The sequence below is a fragment of the Bacillus rossius genome, chromosome 16 (assembly GCF_032445375.1).
Source record: "Bacillus rossius redtenbacheri isolate Brsri chromosome 16, Brsri_v3, whole genome shotgun sequence".
In the NCBI taxonomy this organism is placed as follows: Eukaryota; Metazoa; Arthropoda; class Insecta; order Phasmatodea; family Bacillidae; genus Bacillus; species Bacillus rossius.
This window is the reverse complement of record NC_086343.1, coordinates 45,577,584-45,596,789: the sequence shown is the minus strand read 5'-3', so window position 1 is coordinate 45,596,789 and position 19,206 is coordinate 45,577,584. Positions and strand designations below refer to the sequence as shown.

Genomic DNA, 19,206 nt, shown 5'->3' with positions numbered 1-19,206 from the left:
AAGTTTGATAATATATTTTTTTTTTGTGTATAATTGACATCATATAATTCGGCAGCAAGTACACAAGTTGTATTGCCTGCAGACACTTGTACTTGCAAGAGTACAAGTACGCACATAGTGATTAAGTTATTGATTAAGACCCGTACACCTATACTTAAGTCAGGTGCGAAGGTTACACCAGAGTGAGCTAGACATAGTGCGGTTCGCAACGATTGTGTACCTAACAGTGGTGGGAGCAGACGAGTGCTTCCTTGTGAGAAGTGGTGATCTCGCCCCACACAATCAGCACCTCAGACGCCATGACGCCGCCTCGCACGTAGTCGTGAGGCAGGGTGGCTAGATGCCGCCGCAGTAGCAGTTGATGACGTCAGCTGCAGTGCCAGGTGCCGTGCTGTCTGGTACAGCATCATCGCCCCACGCCAGACCCCGTCGACGCGTGGTGAACCAGGCCAGGTTTGTTGGTCGTTTTGAGGACAGGCGCCGTCTCGACGTCACTGTCCGCTGCAGGAAGGAGGAGTCGCAGCAAGGATGCCGTCATCACCGCAGGTGGACGCCGATCCACTGCCGTGACGTGACCTGGAGAACGTCCTATTGTTGATTCACGTGTACATTGCACCCCTTCGAATCCTTTTAGTGAATCATACTCACAGTAAGTAAGTCCTCCCGAGTCCTTCTCAACAGGAGCGGCTCAAGGCAGAAGCAGTCGGAGAGCAGCAGCAGTTCCCGCCTTCGAAGATTTTGCACTGCAAAATTCCGTGAACTTCATCGCGCAGGTCTGTTAGCAGCGACGACCCGACGAAAAGTGTTTAAAAAGGCGCGATTTTCAGTTGCGCAACGGTAAAAAAAGAATCGAGGAGAGGTAGTCGCTCTCAAGTTGTTTTTTCTGTTTGTCGTTTTATGCACGCGTTGCTAGGCAACGAAGAGTGTTGTGTATTGTGCGACGGAGAAAGGGAAGTGCCAATCACATTGCACCGTTTTGAACAGGTCAAAGAGCACTGTTCAATGTAATTGACAAGGGCGGCAAAATCTGTACTGCAACATGTTTGTTTTGACAGTTTAATTATTTATTATTATTTACGATTTATTTATTTTGTTTGCTCTATGTCTAATATTATTTATTTTCAGAAACGGCAATTTATTGTTATGTATGTCTATGGAAAAGTGATTCTTTGGATTTTTACCGGACTATTTGAACTAGGTATTGTTGATACCCCTCTAAGGACTAATGAACTTGAAAACCGTAAACGGTAAAATTAACGCCGTGATTTTATTATGTAAATTATTATTTTAATATTTGTTTATTTAAATTGTACGTGAAATTTTGTTATCCGCGCAATTGTTGCGTTCGGATTTCACGTTTTTGTTAAGAAATTAAGTAACCGATTTTGGTTTTTGGCCAATCACAGGCCACCATTTAAAAGTTGAGTTTTACTGGCTTATTTGGAGAAGCTAGTAAGAAAGGTAGTTCTACAATGGCCAGCTGAAAGAGCGGCAACTTCGTGACGTCGGTGATTATAAATCCTGAAAATTAGCTATTTAGCAACAGGCATCCCGGATAGAGGATGATAATTATGAATCATTAGGGAGTCCAGAATATTTGAATAGGATTTATCTAAAAAGATAAATAATATAGAAGTGAAAATCGTGAGTAATAAAAGTGCCCAGATTTTGTGTCCTCATCTTATGCACAGATCACGCAACTCCCGTTTTTACGTCACATCGTCGCCGGAAATAAATATAAACATTGATTTTCTGAAGTAAATTGACTTTATATATGATTTGAATAATACTTGGATATAAATTTTACGATTTTACACACTAATTAACAGACTCAGAGGTCCTATGGATAAGAGGCTCTGAGCTCTGCCGATGACATTTTGAACCTAACTAGCCGAGGTAAATTGATTTTAAGTTCCCTAAAACATTAATTAAAAACTGTGTAGTGTCAATGAACCCGAATAAAGACTTTTGTAAATATTTAAATGTGCGCAACATAAATCCTGGTAATTGAACTTTTATTGGATTTATATGATGTCAATTATAAGTTAGGTTGTTGTTTTGGATATAAATAATAATTAAATTAAATATATTAATAAGAGTAAAATTTTGAAATTGTTTTTACATTGGGAATAAATAATTATATATTTTATATTCAAAGTGTTGTGTTATGTTATTTGGGTAAATATTTACTTGGGCGGTATTTCCGAAAAAAAATGTTAAAAATCCGAAAATACCTTTATTTTATGCTCTTCAACTTCCTCTTTTCATTAAAATCGGCGGAGATTAGAAATTCCAAATACTTTAGGAGATATCGAATTTTTTAATTTCTTCATATGTAGTTGAGCGGTATTTGCGAAAAAAAATGTTAAAAATCCGAAAATACCTTTATTATATGCTCTTCAAATACCTCTTTTCATTAAAAGCGGCGGAGATTAGAAATTCCAAATACTTTAGGAGATATCGAATTTTTAAATGTCAGCACAAAACCAGCGCATTCCTGTGGCGTGCGTGCACAATTGTTTCTTGTTTACGTACGAGTATCTATTTTTTTTTATTGGATAATGATGTCACGTGATTGTTCGTGATAGGCCAGAATTCAAATGAACTAATACGTGATTATTTAGTTCAATTATTGTTTAAAACGGTGTTTAATTACCGCCTCCAACTTAGGTGAGTTTTTAACGTTTCTAATTTTAAAGTCTTATTTGTTATTTTGATATTGTTGCGCAAGTAATAAGTAACAAAAAAATTTACGTGAGTTGTTACTGTACATCCTTTGTTACGGGTTTAAAATTAATTCACATTATTTTTAATATCACCTTAGTTTGAAAGTATTTATAATGTAACTGACCTGACCTAATCAACCATTTTAGTTTACTGTTCACCGTCTGTCCGGGTTTGTATGGTCAGGTCAGTTACATTATAAATATTTTAAAACTAAACAGCCATTAAAATTAATTCACAAAATAATTTTTAATGTCGGCTTAGTTTGAAAGTATTAATAATGTAACTGACCTGACCTAATCAACCATTTTATTAATTACGCATTCACGAATCACGTATTCACGAACACACGGCAAAATAACAAAAATGGCGCCGCTCGAATGGTTCCACAGGTCTTGTATTGCAAAATTTAAAAATTCGATATCTCCTAAAGTATTTGGAATTTCTTATCTCCGCCGCTTTTAATGAAAAGAGTGTGACGCCTAATTTCATTAAATATTACCATTTATTAACATTAACAACCATATCTAAGGTAAATTTATTAATAAGCCAGACGGTACAACCTTTAACTTGTTAATGTCCTGGATTTACGTTGGACATGGCTTACTCAAGAGTCCTTAGGTTTGTGACATGGTATGTTGGAATAATAGTAATAAATAATATTTTTTATTTTTCAATGTCCAGTTTTTTTTCTAGCTCAGGGAGAAAATTTTGAAACTACTTACTCAACCTCTGGGTGTGAGACGATTTATATTGTGATTATTATTGATAAAAAAAATATTAATAACTTCAATTCATCTGCGTCAAGAATGCGTATGCTATTACATTATAGTATATAAATTTAACTCTCATTATAATTAAAACAAATCATATCTGTACACTTACTTAAAATCCATCCAATCGTCCTATATTGATCAAGCATTATTCACAAAAACAAATTAAATATACATGGCCTTCCAAAAACCTTTCCTTCTTTTTTAAACCATTATAGTCTCTCTTTTCCATAGAGGTACTTCGCTTATAACACAGCAACAACGATCAAAAAAAAAAAAATTAAATGCTGAGAGAAATAATACAAAGATAAAATAAATAAATGAAGTAATCACAAACTGCACAGATATGCAGTAACGACTGTGATGGTGACGTCACAGACTGCCGCTTCTTTGAAAGGAAATGAAAACATACATAACACTTGTACATTCTGGAGATTATTGTTCTGTTTTCAGTTTTCATTCAAACTCCTGGTCAATGTTGGCACTACCTATTTTTAACTCTATTGCTAAATAACAACAAAAAAAACCTTCATTCTGCGCACCAGCGCCACTTTTAGCACATAACACAGCACAGTTGATGAGTTGATTTGGAACAGCGCACACTTGCGCTTTTCCGTTGTAGAATTTTAACTCGTGGAACCTGGATAGCTGATTAAAGCTGCTTCCACTGCAACGTTCTTGAAGAAGTGACAGGAACACAGGCACATTGGTAAGTAGATTTACCGGGAGTGCTGAGGCGAGAGATGTGATGGGGTTCGGGCCTGTACTCAACAATAGGCGGGGGTGCGCAGGACCCACTGCAACGACGACCGTCATTCGGACAACATCACGGCCTCTGACGATCCATGCCGGTGCCGACCTCGTGAGGATCCCGAAAACCAGCCGCTCCACCTCCTGAACCAGCAGACTGGTCTGCCGCTACTACAGCCCAGGTCGAGTCAACGCCCTGCCATGACTGCAGTTGGATGTGGTGTCACCAAGTCGTGTCGCAATGCAGGATTCACCGGATAATTTCCACTCTTACACACCATCCGTCGTCTTCTCGCTATCGCATCACTTAATAAGTCCCAGCTTTCATTCACTACCTTCGTCGCACACCTCACATAGTGTGTCCAAACCGCAATTAGCCATGCCAATTACACTCTTGACGGTGTAACTTTCTGCTTACATTTAACCTTCGGTACTTCAAGTTGGTCGTACAGTCTGGCTTATACCCTCTAACTCAATAATACTCACTTAAGACTATAAAAATTTGATACTATACTTGCATTACCGATAAATCATAACACTAATATATACCTTAAAATTCACATTAATAATGCGTGAGGATATTTAAAGTATAAAATTACATTTACAGAAAGGTTACTCGTATTTATTTGTTTAGTACAATGCGAAAATGTGGCTTTCTGCCTTGCTTATCTCCAAACAACTTAAATCAATTACATTAATTGGAAAATCATAATTAAATTCACCTCATCTTACAAATTATTATTTACAATAGCAATTAAAATGTTTTTCATAACAGGCTGGTACGAGATAAAATTAAAAAAAATATATAAACACACATTTTAGTGAACGGCTCACAGCCTGCGACTACATATCTTCCGTGAGTGTGCTTTTACACGTACGTTTTTGCGGTCTTCAGTAATAACAATACCTATTCTTACCGCTATTTCAATGTATCTTAAATGCTGTTAAAACATATGGAATCTCATTTATTTCAACCGTATAATCATTTTGCTACAGCAAATTATGACTGTTTTTACCATCTGTTGAGACTCTGCTTCGCATCTCACCAGTGTTATAGTTTCTTAATCTTGTCGATAAAGTTTACCAAATAAAATAGTGAATAAATTCCTCTCTGATATTTATTTTCAGTGGTGAAAAATTAGAACCTATTCTATTAATTTTTTTTTTCATAATCTATCTTTGAATATAGTGTTACACACGAAAAGAAAGTGTGCTTTCCTAGTTTGCAGTCCTATGAGGACGCCATCCTAATAGCTTTCACAATCCTACTGAAAATTAAGAAGAAAAATAATGGCGTTGTGAAGTGTAACTAAAATTTAAAATTACATGTTATCTTTTAATTTTTTTTTTCATTGTCAAAGAATAATGTATGGAATTTCTAAACATGGAAAGTTTACGCACTAAGTAAAATCTAATGTTACTGACGTACGCATGTCGGCTTGTAGTTGTATCTTACTAATCTTGAATGCAGTGTTGTGTTTTCACATCCATTCATGACGTGGTACATCTTGACAGAATATAGGCATTCCTAATTTTTCATTGCAGGCATGCTGGCTAATTTATTGTTTTCGTACACAATACAGCTGTTTTAAAGGTTATTTATATAACAAAAATCTTGCCAAAATTAAACAACAGTTTTCGTGTACATATATTGACTTCGTTGTTACCGAATAGTTTCATGTTGTAGGTGCTGCCGTGTTATGTCTAAACCCCTTGGGTTGACATTCAAAACGCAGTAATAGCATCGCGGCTATATAAACATGTATAGGTACTCTGACCTTCGACGAACTGCGCACAAATTCCTGACGTAGATGACGATGCATTCTTACGCCGGACATCGACGGGGCTCGGCCTCGTCGAAACAAACACTGACAGTCACCTCTTCACGCGACTCCTCGGTGATTACAAACAAGGCAATAACAGTTCCCACGATACGGCTGAATAATATGTCTGAACTCGAGACTATCGTTTCGATACAATTTAATTCCACCAGCTGTATATTGCATTTTCTTCACAATAAACTTTCGCATATCAGCGTGCCGAAACTTAGTTGTTTATAATAATAGGTGCCTTATACTCTCTTAACTGCGTTAGATTGTACCTGCCTACGACACGTTTCGTAACAGGATCTGCAAGTGTGTAACAAATTTCGTTGTTAACCTCAGTAATAACAAAAGGACCTGTAAATAATAAAAATAATTTTCGTGTTACAAATTCCCATTTACGGCTTATTACAGATGTTTTCCTTAGAACCCATTCTCCGACTTTAAATCCTTTTCTTTTGGACGCAGTCCTCTTCCTCTGTCTTGCCGCAGCTTCGGATGATAATTTCTGTTGTACGAATTGCTGAACCTCCTCTTTAGTAGGTAAATCATCTTCATTCTGTGTTCGTTGCGTATTTCGGTAGGTAATCGGGGTTAATTCCTAATTGTTGCGGAAGTAGCTGCAGTTGTAGGTACCCAGGCACCGCCGTTGGCTGTGTTGTGTACTGTCGGCTGGAAGCTGGCCGCAATCGGGTTAATTGGCTCATTTCTAGCGAAGTAACTGAGCTGCTGCTGTTGCTGCAGTGGTGTGGTAAACGGTGGAGGGAATGAAGTGGAAGGTGGTTTATTGACAGAGTTGTTTTCCGCTGAGTGCGTACTGCGCTGTCGGTCTTGCTCAGTAGGGGACTGACTTGGCAGTCGGTACTCTGCACGATAGGATCTCTGCTGCTCGGACGTCTGGAAATACTTGCGATGGTCATCGTATTCGTCTTCCGAGTAGGCGCGCCTCCTTCTGTCGGATTCCCTGTGTGTCCGTAGCTCCGGGGATGGTGAGCGTCTGTTGTTTCCCTTCTTGCTTTCAAATTGAATCCGTCGTTCACCCTCATGGTCGCTGCTGTGATTCCTGTTGCTGGACCACCATGTTTTTTTCCTGTAAGGCATAGAACGTCTTTTCTGGTGTTTACCTTGATATTGTCCCTTAAAAAATTGTTTGTGATAGGGATTCTCATCTTGGTATTGCCAATTCATGTAGTTTACGGAAGCTCGCCTGTCGTCCTTTGTTTTGACGTCCCGGTTCTGCCATGTATTGTGCATAGGCACATGCTTCTGATAAGCGTTACTGCGCTCTGTTTCCTCCCGTGACGTCTGACTGCGGTTGAGTCTCTCCAATTTATCAAACATCAACAGTTGTTCTCTAAACTCCCCGACCTCACCATATGTTCTACCAGCTAGCTGGATTTGGTATTTTAGCGGGAGCTGAGTAAGCACCGTCGCTATAAATTCGTCATCAGACATAACCAAATCTAGATAACGAGTCCTCTCATATATACTAGAAATGTGGGCTTCTAATGACATGCCCTTCTTGGGGTCATACCGCTCAGTGTGTAATTGGGCCCTCAAGTTGCCTTGCGTCCTCAGACTCCAGTATTGTTGCCTGAACATGTCGATAAATTGCTGGTATGACGTGGTAGTTGTTTGTAACATTTCATACCAGTAGAACGCATTTCCTCTGAGCGCAGAGCCTAAACATTTAAGTTTTTCGGTGTCGTTAAGACCGAATGTACGGGCATATTCCTCAAATTTATTTAGGAATCGTATGGGGTTTTCTGTTGCCTTGCCCGTAAAGGTTGGCATAGATTCACTCCACTGCCTAGCTGGGTGGTGTAGTAGTGCAGCCTGATCGATGGTAAGACCGCCCACGGTAGCATTCAGCACGGATCGCTTAGATGTTTGTGTAACTAGTGACTCTGCTGGTCCGTTAGCGCCCCTGTTGCTGTGTACTGGATTGTCACTCGGTTGTGTGGGTAATCTAGGGAACTGGTCTGTGTCTAATCCCTGAAACCGCCGCTCCAGCTCCTTCACTTGACTTTCCAGGTGTTGTTGAACACTGAACTGGTTATTCAATTGACTTTCGACGCGCTGGCACAGCTGTACCGTGTGACAGTCAGCCGCCTTCTCTGCTACCTGCGTACACTCGTCACTCAGTGTATCGATCCGACTAGATAAGGTTGCGGTAGCCTCTTCTACTTGTTCGAGACGCAACTGTAACTGTTCAGTCTGTCCGTGCATTTCTTCCCTAAGTACAGTATGATTGCGAACACACTGATCCTGGATTCGTTGACGTTCTTCCCTGGCCGTAACTAGTAAAGCTGTTGTACTAGACTCCAGATCATTTATTCTAGAATGACCTTGTGCTACTTGTTCAGTTAACCGCTCTAGTGCTTCTTTCTGCTCTGACAAACACATTTCAATACATTCCTGTACGTTATTTACGTTACCCTGCATTTGGTTTATCCTAGCTGAAAGCTCAGCCTGTCCCTGATCTATCTTAGCTGAAAGATTATTCAGCACTTGTAGTAATACTTCCATGTCAATGATGGTAGGTGTGGGTACAGATGCAGCACTAAAATTAGTGACAGTAGCAGGCTGAAAAGTAGCTTCACTAGCTGCTACATTATCTGATGGCGCTAGACTATGCAAGCCGCCGGTTGTGATATCCATGTCATAAGTGGGTAACTCAACATTAGGTGGTGGTGTAGATGGAGGTATAGCCGGTTGTGTATCTGTTATGGGCCGCTTCACGCTCTCACTCTCTCCTGCGTGTGTGTCTAACAATTGGGCATGATTTTCAAGTGATCCTGACATACTCAATTCTTCCGAATTTGCGGTCAATGCATCGCTGTTGGATAACTGTGTTCCTATTTCTACATTCTCGTCAACATCAGTTGATCCTTCGGTTCGATTCCTTAAGCTATAAACAATGGGATTAAGACGTGGCATAGCTCAATAGTGTATGAAACAAACTAGGTAATCATAAAGACAAAATATATACAACAAAAAAAAATCAATAATAATAATTATTATTATTGTGCCGTCTCACTACTTGTGCCCCACGGATGGGTTCCACTTCTTCTGTGACGCCTAATTTCATTAAATATTACCATTTATTAACATTAACAACCATATCTAAGGTAAATTTATTAATAAGCCAGACGGTACAACCTTTAACTTGTTAATGTCCTGGATTTACGTTGGACATGGCTTACTCAAGAGTCCTTAGGTTTGTGACATGGTATGTTGGAATAATAGTAATAAATAATATTTTTTATTTTTCAATGTCCAGTTTTTTTTCTAGCTCAGGGAGAAAATTTTGAAACTACTTACTCAACCTCTGGGTGTGAGACGATTTATATTGTGATTATTATTGATAAAAAAAATATTAATAACTTCAATTCATCTGCGTCAAGAATGCGTATGCTATTACATTATAGTATATAAATTTAACTCTCATTATAATTAAAACAAATCATATCTGTACACTTACTTAAAATCCATCCAATCGTCCTATATTGATCAAGCATTATTCACAAAAACAAATTAAATATACATGGCCTTCCAAAAACCTTTCCTTCTTTTTTAAACCATTATAGTCTCTCTTTTCCATAGAGGTACTTCGCTTATAACACAGCAACAACGATCAAAAAAAAAAAATTAAATGCTGAGAGAAATAATACAAAGATAAAATAAATAAATGAAGTAATCACAAACTACACAGATATGCAGTAACGACTGTGATGGTGACGTCACAAGAGGAAGTTGAAGAGCATATGATAAAGGTATTTTCGGATTTTTAACATTTATTTTCGCAAATACCGCTCAACTACATATGATGAAATTTAAAAATTCGATATCTCCTAAAGTATTTGGACTTTCTTACCTCCGCCACTTTTAATGAAAAGAGGAAGTTGAAGAGCATAAAATAAAGGTATTTTCGGATTTTTAACTTTTTTTTTCGGAAATACCGCCCAAGTAAATATTTACCGTTATTTGTAGTTTCAGCTACCCCAGTGTATGTTTATGTATGTTTGTTCCCCAATTAAGTAACACTTAACTGTGACCTACCTGATGTCAAAATTACCAGTAGAGAGCCACACAAGTAAAATAAAATTTGTTACACAGTTTTAACACAGCCCAACGTTTTTAGGGTGTGGAGCATTAAGCTACTGTTGTCACCTCACATAACTAACAGGCAACCCTAGTGGGGCCTATTTAGCACAAAGGTCTCCGCACATGTTTAATTATGTTTTGAAGTATATTCTTATAATAAATAAGTATTCACTGCAAAATTGTTGTTTTTATTTATTATACGCCTCACAATCTAAATTAAAATACATATTCATAGGTAAATTGAAAAAGATTTATAGGTCTCAAATAAGCATTAAAAAAGAGCATGTTTCAATGATTACGTCTCGATGGGGCCCCTCGGACCCCCCTTTAGCTGGAGGGTATCGCCCCCAAACCCTCCGCGGATGTGTCCCGTTTTTTCAAGTTTATGATTTGGTCACCCTACGCTAGCTTCATATCAGTTCTTGGTTATGTTTGTTGAAAATATGTACTTACCTTACATCACGGCTTTTCCGTAGATAAAATAATGAAATACCGGAAAATGTTTTACGGCAACTAATTATTCCTCTACTTAACCTGAGAACAGCGTTTATAACCAAAAACAACAATAACAACAACAACAAACAATAACAATATTAATAATAATAATAATTTGTACCAAAGATTACAGAAGCAACGAGCATTACACAAAGAAGTAAACAAAGATTTCGAATTGTTCTTGTTCTCTGAAATCGGCCAATAATGGTATTCATATCACCTACCCCACAGCATTATACAACGAAATTTAGTTTTTCCTCATTGGACTAGGAATTGGGATAATGAATTCTACAATTTAATAAAATATCGCATAATTTTTTTTTCATTTCTTAGCATCCATGTTATAAAAATTAATGATTTTTATAAGACTTTATAAAAGATAAAAGGTGGTCAAGATACAATTTAACCCTCATTGTGAAATTTTTTTAACAGATCTTAAAACTTAAACATTGGTTGAAAAATTATGTATTTCACCAAATATTTACTGGAAATTAAGATAGGAAACCAAAACTTATAATGTAATGGGCAATTCCAGTAGTTTAACTTTTAAAAAAGGGCCCTATTCTACATGCTTTCAGAATAATTACACTAGCACAATGATCTGCATGTTTTATTCCGTAAAACAGCGAAATGTACATATCGTTCCGTTCATGCAAAATGAAATGTCAAATTTCTCAATATAATTTTATGCTACTAAAAGCTTCTTCGCACAAATTTACGTGTTGTGTTAAAATGCCATATATTTCTGACCAATAGCATGCCACTTATTGCATTATTACAAAATGTCTTTTTTTTTTTTTCAATTTGACGTCGCCCCGACCATGGCCTCTAAAACCGTGCTCCGCACTGCTATTACCCGATCGCATTTTCGGAGCGTTCCCCCAGCCCAGTGGGAATGAGTCAGGCGAGCGCCTCGGGCGTGACCCCAATTGACTCCAATAAACTTAAGGGCACGGATCCCCGGGGGCTCAAACCGATAAAACAATTAAGGGAAAAGACAATAGGACAAGTGCGTTGTAGCCACTCCGAGCGCGCGGTCTCGTTCGTACCAACTTCCCACTCCTCCATCTCTCCCCCCTCGCGCGGTGCAGGGCGCGCGCGAGGCGGCAGCAGGGAATCGCCGCTCGGCAGCCACGGAGTGTGGACCTGTGTCTCCGCGCTCCGCGAGTCTCAGCGTCCGTGACCACGTGCGGACTTACGTCTACGATCGGTAACATTCGATAGTCTTGACGTCGTCCGACCGAAGGCCACCCTAAAACCCGACCTGCAACCGCCAGTATCCGACCCCGCTAACGGAACGCGCCCCTAGCCATGGCCCACCTGAGTCAGGCGAGCGCCGCGGAGTAAAGGTAGCATCAACCCCCATGACGTAACCGATCAGACAACGCGAAGTACGCACATTTAAATTCAATACACATTTACGATCACAGCATTTTTTATTAACAACCCCGTGCAAGGGAAGTGCGACATAGGAGTGCCCGGGTCACTCACGAGTGGTTTTCAGGTAATAAAGTTGTGAGTGCTCCCCTTGCGGCCTTCAGCCTGATTTCAATTACCTAATGTATAACTTAATTAAAACCGCCCCAAATTTCCGTATATCATTCGCTACTGGAGCAGTCATCAAGCGACGAACAGTCTCCAGTGTAACTCAGATCATTCAAACTTATTTCATATAAACTTGTTACATCTAATTTCTAAAACATATATATTGAGTAAATTATTAATTTTTATTGTGTGAATTTAGAGCCACTTACATTTTGTTATTGATATAATAATTTACAAATAACAGAACTTAAAAACTCTGGCGCGACAGGATGCTCACCCCTCCCCTTGCGCATGGGCCAAGACACCAGTACAGCGCGACTCACGGACCGGGACAGACGCACGTCCTACGGGGAGTCATCATCCTTTGTCTTCACTGAACTTCCATCTGGTAACTATAGTCAAACTTAAAAACCTTTTTTAAATACTCCTCGTGTGCACCCGGTCCTTTTCCGGTGTAGGGCCTATCCCAGCCACGTAAACATAACACTCTCCTCCTCAACCTCGACTGACATGAGGACTTAGTTTAGTGACGACGCGTCAGAGCATCCAGGGGTGTCGACGGCGTGAGGCACATCGGGCTTAGGGAGGGCATAGCCCCGGTCGACGTCAGAGTCAACAAGAAAGCAAAGCTGGGCCTAACTATAACTAATTGTAAATTGAAAGTAAAGATATTTTGTAAACAGAACACAATGAATTAATGTTAGGAGCTGTAGTAGAAGTGGAAGACTAGCAATGCCGTGTAGCTGAAGAACAACAAGTAGACAACACTGAAGATGCTGTTGTACAAGAACAACCTATGGATGAGACCTGGCAGTAAGAAGAAAATTCAATAGGGACTGTAGAAAATAGGAAAAGGACCCGAAAGGTATTATCGAATCCAGAACGTTGGGAGCATCAAGCAAACAAAGAAAAAAGGATGCGAGGCGAAAAGTATAAGGGATTAAAAAAATACAATGGAATGTATAAAGTAATTGCTGCCAGAGAAGAAAGAACAATGAAAAGTCGCCGTATGTGTAAATTGAGCATTAAAAATACTAATACGCTGTCTTGCACAGTTCTTCAGGAGGAAGACAGACATAATTTTAAATACTTTTGGAGAACTTTAGATGAATGGTCTGGTAGGAAAGCACACATCTCCTCTTTGGTAGAACAGAAGCCGATAGTTCAGAGGCACAAATCATCCACATTGTCTGAATCAACCAAAAGAAACGGTACATATAAATACTATCTAATGAAAGACAATGTCTGTGCAATTGTGTGCAAAAAAATGTTTTTGCACACATTTGGACTGGGTGAGAGGACTGTTCAGTCTTGGCTGCAAAAACTGTCTCTTGAAAATTACACTGATTTGGAGCAACATGAACTGGATAATGTATCCATCCCTTCATAATCCATTTTGTCAGCACCCTCATGCAATAAGTCTTCCAAAAGAAAGAGATCTTCAGTGGATGTAAAGTCTCTTTCTGTAGAAGAATTTCTTGAAACTCTTCCAAAAATGCAGTCACACTACTGCAGGGCATTAGCGAGAAATTGTATCTTGAGCCAGTGTGGGAAAATAAAGTGGCCTTGTTTAAAGAATACAACGAAAACATCTGTGTTAATAACAAAAAACCCACTGCAAGCTAGTCTGTCTTTTCTAGGGTAATGTACAAATTAAAAATTGACATTTATCAGCCAACAAAAGACCAGTGTGAAACTTGTCTAAAACATAAACTAGGCACTTTGACTGATTCGGAATTTTAAAATACATCAAACAAAAAAGCACAAGTCTAGAGAAGAAAAACAAAAGGATAAGGATATATCAGTAAGTAGTGAGTTGTTACGAGCATACACAGTAGATGTTCAAGCTGTTCTATTGTTACCTAAAGTAATGAGCTACTCTGCCTACTATAAGACAAGAATAAAATTGCATAATTATATTGTGTATAAAATGAAAACTGGAGAGGTGTACTGTTTCTTGTGGAATGAGGCCAATGAGAACTTAGATAGTGACGTGTTTGCCTCAATTCTTTTTAATTTTTTGAAGAAGGAAATTAACGGAAAGAGTTTCTCTCACATTATACTCTGGAGTGATGGGTGTACTTACCAAAACCGGCGTTAAAGAGTATCCAATGCACTACTACATCTTTCTCACCAGACTGGCGTGACGTTTGAAAAAAAATATCTGGAAGTAGGAAATACCCAGATGGAGGTGGACTCCGTTCACAGAGAAGAAAGTAAAACGAAAATATTTTTTTTTGCCATTCGATTACTTAAAAGCAATTCAAAAAGCTAGGAGCGATCCAAGTCCATCTAAAGTTATTTTATTGAAGTACACTGACTTCTTCAATTTTTCGAATGGATACTTTAGTAGTGTAAGACCAGGATCAAAGAAGGGTGATCCTTTTGTTACCGACGTATGTATTTTCGATACAGCAATGATTACATTTATTACAAACTGGATTTCAGCGAGGACTGGACTCAACTTCCACGGCGGCCTAAAACCTCCGGTGTCTATGAAATCTTACTACCCTTGTACAAAGCTCCGTTGAAAATAAAACGGAATAAGGTTAAAGGCTTACAGTCACTAAAGAAAAATATTCATGAGGACTACCATCACTTTTACGATACCCTCCCTCAGGAATGTGATGATCCAGTCCATGTACTAGGGCAGTATAACAACGTAGTTTGAAGCTACCATTTGATCTTCCATCAAAGACTGAATTATGGACACTTTCTTTGAAATATTATTACTTTAATGAGGTTTATGTCAATACTATTTGTTGCAATTTGACACCTGGCCTTTTTTGTATTGTAGCCTATTTTGCCAATGAAAATAAAATGTTTAGTTATGTATACCTACCTAAATTTTTATTAGGATTTATTCATGTAAAATACATTGAGTTAGTATGACGTCGACCCAAGTGTCTCCCCTGCTCATAAAGTCCATTATGCTGCGCCAACTCCTGATCCACCCCTGCCCGAACAGTGTGACACTTTAAAATGAATATTAAGAACATACTTTTATATTTAATAATGGGTCATGTATTATTTTTATGTATTATTTTTCTGTAAACTTTTGTAATTATTATATGTTTTTCTAAATATTATGTGATATTTGAATCGGGAATTTGAGAAACAACATAAGTCCACATTTTGGCGAAAATGAGTTATCAACAATAACAGTTTGTTGGAGGGTAGTTGTACATGCTGGCAAATGACCACGTAGGTCCACACAATCATTGCATAGATATAGCCTTCTCTAATTGCTATGTATTTGAGAAACAACACAAGTCCAGGACTTATGTTGTTTCTCAAATACCCCGCTCAAATACCACAAAGCACCAATTTGCTTGATTCCTGTATAGCCATAGATTTTATTGTGTTAAGGCCGGACATGCCTCGCCATATTCAATTGTTACATTTATCACTATAACCAGCAATTAATGTGTATTTTGTAACTCGATTTATAACGATAAGCCATAGGATATAACTTTACTATGAAAGAAATGTGCATTTTGTAACTTCATTTTTGGAACTACAAGTCATAACATTGTGCATTTTATAAATCCAGTGTTGATCTGCTGCTGCTGCTGCTGTTATTATTATTTCAGGAACAGTCCCCATTAAATATTGCATTTTTATATATTTTAGAACAGAGCTGCCACATTAAAAATAATAAATATATAAAAACTATAATCATCTTATGAAATTTGGTAAACTCTAATTTATGTTATGTCGTAACGAAACATTCTATACACAGAACAGAAGCTGTGATGAAAAATTATAAAATCCAATATGGCAGTTCTTGGCTGGCCTCAAAGCTATTCTCACCAGATAGCACTGATGCATGGTGAAATATTATTTGTCTATGGTACTGTAGTAATGTAGTTTCAACACCATAGACAAAGAAACAGTTTGATGTGTTTGTTGTTGTGCTTAAGATATGGAACCTTCCAGTGACAATGAATGTGTGACTGACAGTAAAAAGCGCAAGAAAGGGTGTCGAAATACATTTAGATATAAGTCTGAACAGATAAAAAGAGCACGTGTAAAGTGTGAAGCATATACTAGTTGGAGTGGAAAAGAAATCCCTGCAAAAAACAGGGTGAAAATTGCAAGTAAGTTAACTATATGCATTTTGAATCCATAAGCACACCATGTTTTACACTTATTTCTAAACATTCCTGAAAAAATATAATGTTTGGTTAAATGAAATTCTGTTCAATTCAGTTGCATAAAAAACGTTTAGATATTCATAGATGTTTTGCATATTTTGTTTAATTTTTTATCAAGTTTTATCGATATAAAATTTGTGTACGTTTGTAGAGTTTTATTACATTTTTTGTGAGACAACATAATGCACATAAGTACTTCTAACAATACTTTAATGCACAATGAATTTACCTGACAAGTTGTTAGTGCACAAGGAATAATTGCAGAAAAATTATGCTGTCATTATTCTCTGTGTTGCAGATGCAGACGAAAATGTTTCTCGGTTGTATCTCCACCACAACAAGAAGAAGTCTTTAACAAATTTACAAGTTTAGATACCAAAAATGAACAGGATTGTTACCTCCAGAGTCTTATTTCCACGAAAAAGGTGATGCGACGTAGACATCGTATTTCAAAGGAAGCTTCTTCAAAACCATTAAGAGGATGTACATATGTATATGAGATATCAACGAGTTCAGGAAAACATCAAGTATGTAAAACAGCTTTTTGTAACATACATGCTATCTCGGAGGAACGTGTTCGTAGATTCTGTAAGTTGCTCTCTGAAGGTAAAAGTCCACATGATATGCGTGGGAAATCAATCCCAGGTAATACCAAATCAGGGTTGGTAATATATGCTATTAAGCAGCATATATCCTCTTTTCCAGTTAAAATATCACACTACAGTAGCAAAGAATACCACTACTTAAGCGAGAAGCTAGACGTCAAGATCATGTACTCGCTCTTCCAAGAGAAGTACCCTGAAATGTCAGCTGCAAACTATCGCTTCTATCTGAAAGTTTTCAGAGAGCATTTTTCTCTGTCGTTTGGACTACCCCAGGTAGATACATGTGCGACTTGTGAGGAGTTGGATATAAAACTTAAAAGCCCCTTTTTAAACCAAAAAGCAAAGAAAGTAGCTGAAGCAGAAAAATGTGTGCATTTGCGTCGGGCTAAGAAATTTTCAGCGAAAATAAAGGAAATCAGCGAGATAATCAAAGCTGATAAAGCGGGTGATTTGGGAGCCATTTGCATAGATTTCATGCAGAATTTACAGTTGCCTTGCATTCCAGTCCAGGAGGTGTTTTACCTTAGACAGTTAACCATCAGTGTTTTCTGCATACATAATCTCAAAGATGGCAATGCAAATTTCTTTGTGTACCATGAGGGAATTGCAACAAAGGGGCCTAATGAGGTATGTTCATTTGTTTTGGAGTTCTTGAATACGTCATTGAAGGGAGTCAAAGAGTTGTACATATTTTCTGATAGGTGCAGCGCACAAAATAAGAACCATACATTCATCAGAATGTTGTCTGCTTTGACTTCTCTTAAACGTTTTAGACATATCGAACATTACTTCCCAATAAGAGGACACTCTTTCCTGCCCTGCGATAGGGATTTCTCAGTACTCAAGAGAAAAATCAAGAAGTACGACAGAGTGTACACCATCAAGGAGTATATTGAGATAATTGTAACTTCATCCTGCAAGAGATCCTTCACGGTTGTAATAGCAGATTCCATCAGCATTCTCGACTTCAAGCAATGGTGGCCCAAGTATTTTAAGAGGAATGTGCTGTCACAAGAGTCCTATGGAAAATCTGTGCCTAGAGACCAGAAAACAAGCTTCAAACCAAGTCAGTTCATGCACTTCAGTTATGCAAGTGACAACGCTGGACTTGTTGTGGCACGACCATTTATTGATTCCCTTGTCAAGCACCATTTTAGGGTTCTCAATTGCACACTTGCGGACCTTGTTCTTCCAAAAAACATGGTGTATCCTGCAGGTTGCATCCCTATCAACCAGAACAAAATAGATGACCTCCGCAAGTTGCAAAACTACTTGCCACACACAGAAGATTGCCAGTCATTCTATAATGAATTATTCTTGTGGCCAACATGTGTAACTGAAGTAACGCAAAACCAGCCTGATGATTAATCACATCAATGTAGACTTTACCGCACATCATCAGCAAATAGTTCATTTTGAAGAGGGACGTGTGCATACTTATTTGTATTAAAAAGTGATCTCTCAATGTTAAAGTTGGTGTAGGCCGCATATACAAAGGTAGATCTAAAAACCTACATCGTATAGACTTTCTCATATCAGCAAGATTAGTTCATTAGGGACTGAATGCATTTATATTCATATAATTATAGGTATTTTTTATGTTCTAAGCAAATTTATAGTATTACTTTGTGTACGCAAATAAATATTATGTTTTGTGGAATATTATGACTACCTTAAAGCAAAAATAGCACATTTCAGAACAATATATTTTGAGTTTATGTAGGAAATTGAGAAACAACATAAATCCAGCATTTTTAAATATAGTTTTTGGGGGAGTTGTAAATACAATGTATTTCTTTTTTACATTAAAGAGAAGTAAATTAACGTTGTAATGTATCCATAGTATCACATATACATTTTTTGCCACATGCCATTGACTATTACATTTTATTCACTTTCTGTAAAATCTGTTGTTTGTGACTTATGTTGTTTCTCAAATGCTTGATTCATTTATGTTAACTGTTGCACCGGGCGACGAAGCCGAGGCCAACATCCGGAATCTCTCCGAGCGCTGCACGTGTCGCGGAGTGACGCGCAGCAGGGGAAGTAGTTGGAGTCTGGCAGCCGGCCGAGACAGACGCGCGGAGAAACTGCAGTCGCAGGGACACGACAGGAGACGAGAGTTGGCATCTGGCGGATGCTGCCTCAGACGCTGCGGGGGCAGCTGGGCCTGGAGTCGGCTCCGTGGTGCGTGAAGAGTTGGCTCTGGCGGACGCCGACTCGGACG

At 38.3% G+C, this 19,206-nt stretch overlaps 1 protein-coding gene across 2 annotated transcripts in view; it reads right to left on the bottom strand.

Annotated features, from left to right (window-relative positions):
- The window catches only part of LOC134540366 (gastrula zinc finger protein XlCGF57.1-like), a 105,480-nt gene extending 94,681 nt beyond the window's left edge, over nucleotides 1–10,799 (bottom strand). The window contains exon 1 of one of the 2 annotated variants that reach the window (XM_063383048.1): nucleotides 10,631–10,799. The gene's annotated coding sequence lies outside the window, so the exon portion shown is untranslated. Of the gene's footprint in view, nucleotides 1–3,609; nucleotides 5,406–10,630 lie in introns of those variants that run through there. The other variant, XM_063383050.1, reaches the window with a different exon arrangement.
- Between the last annotated feature and the right edge of the window lie 8,407 nt (nucleotides 10,800–19,206).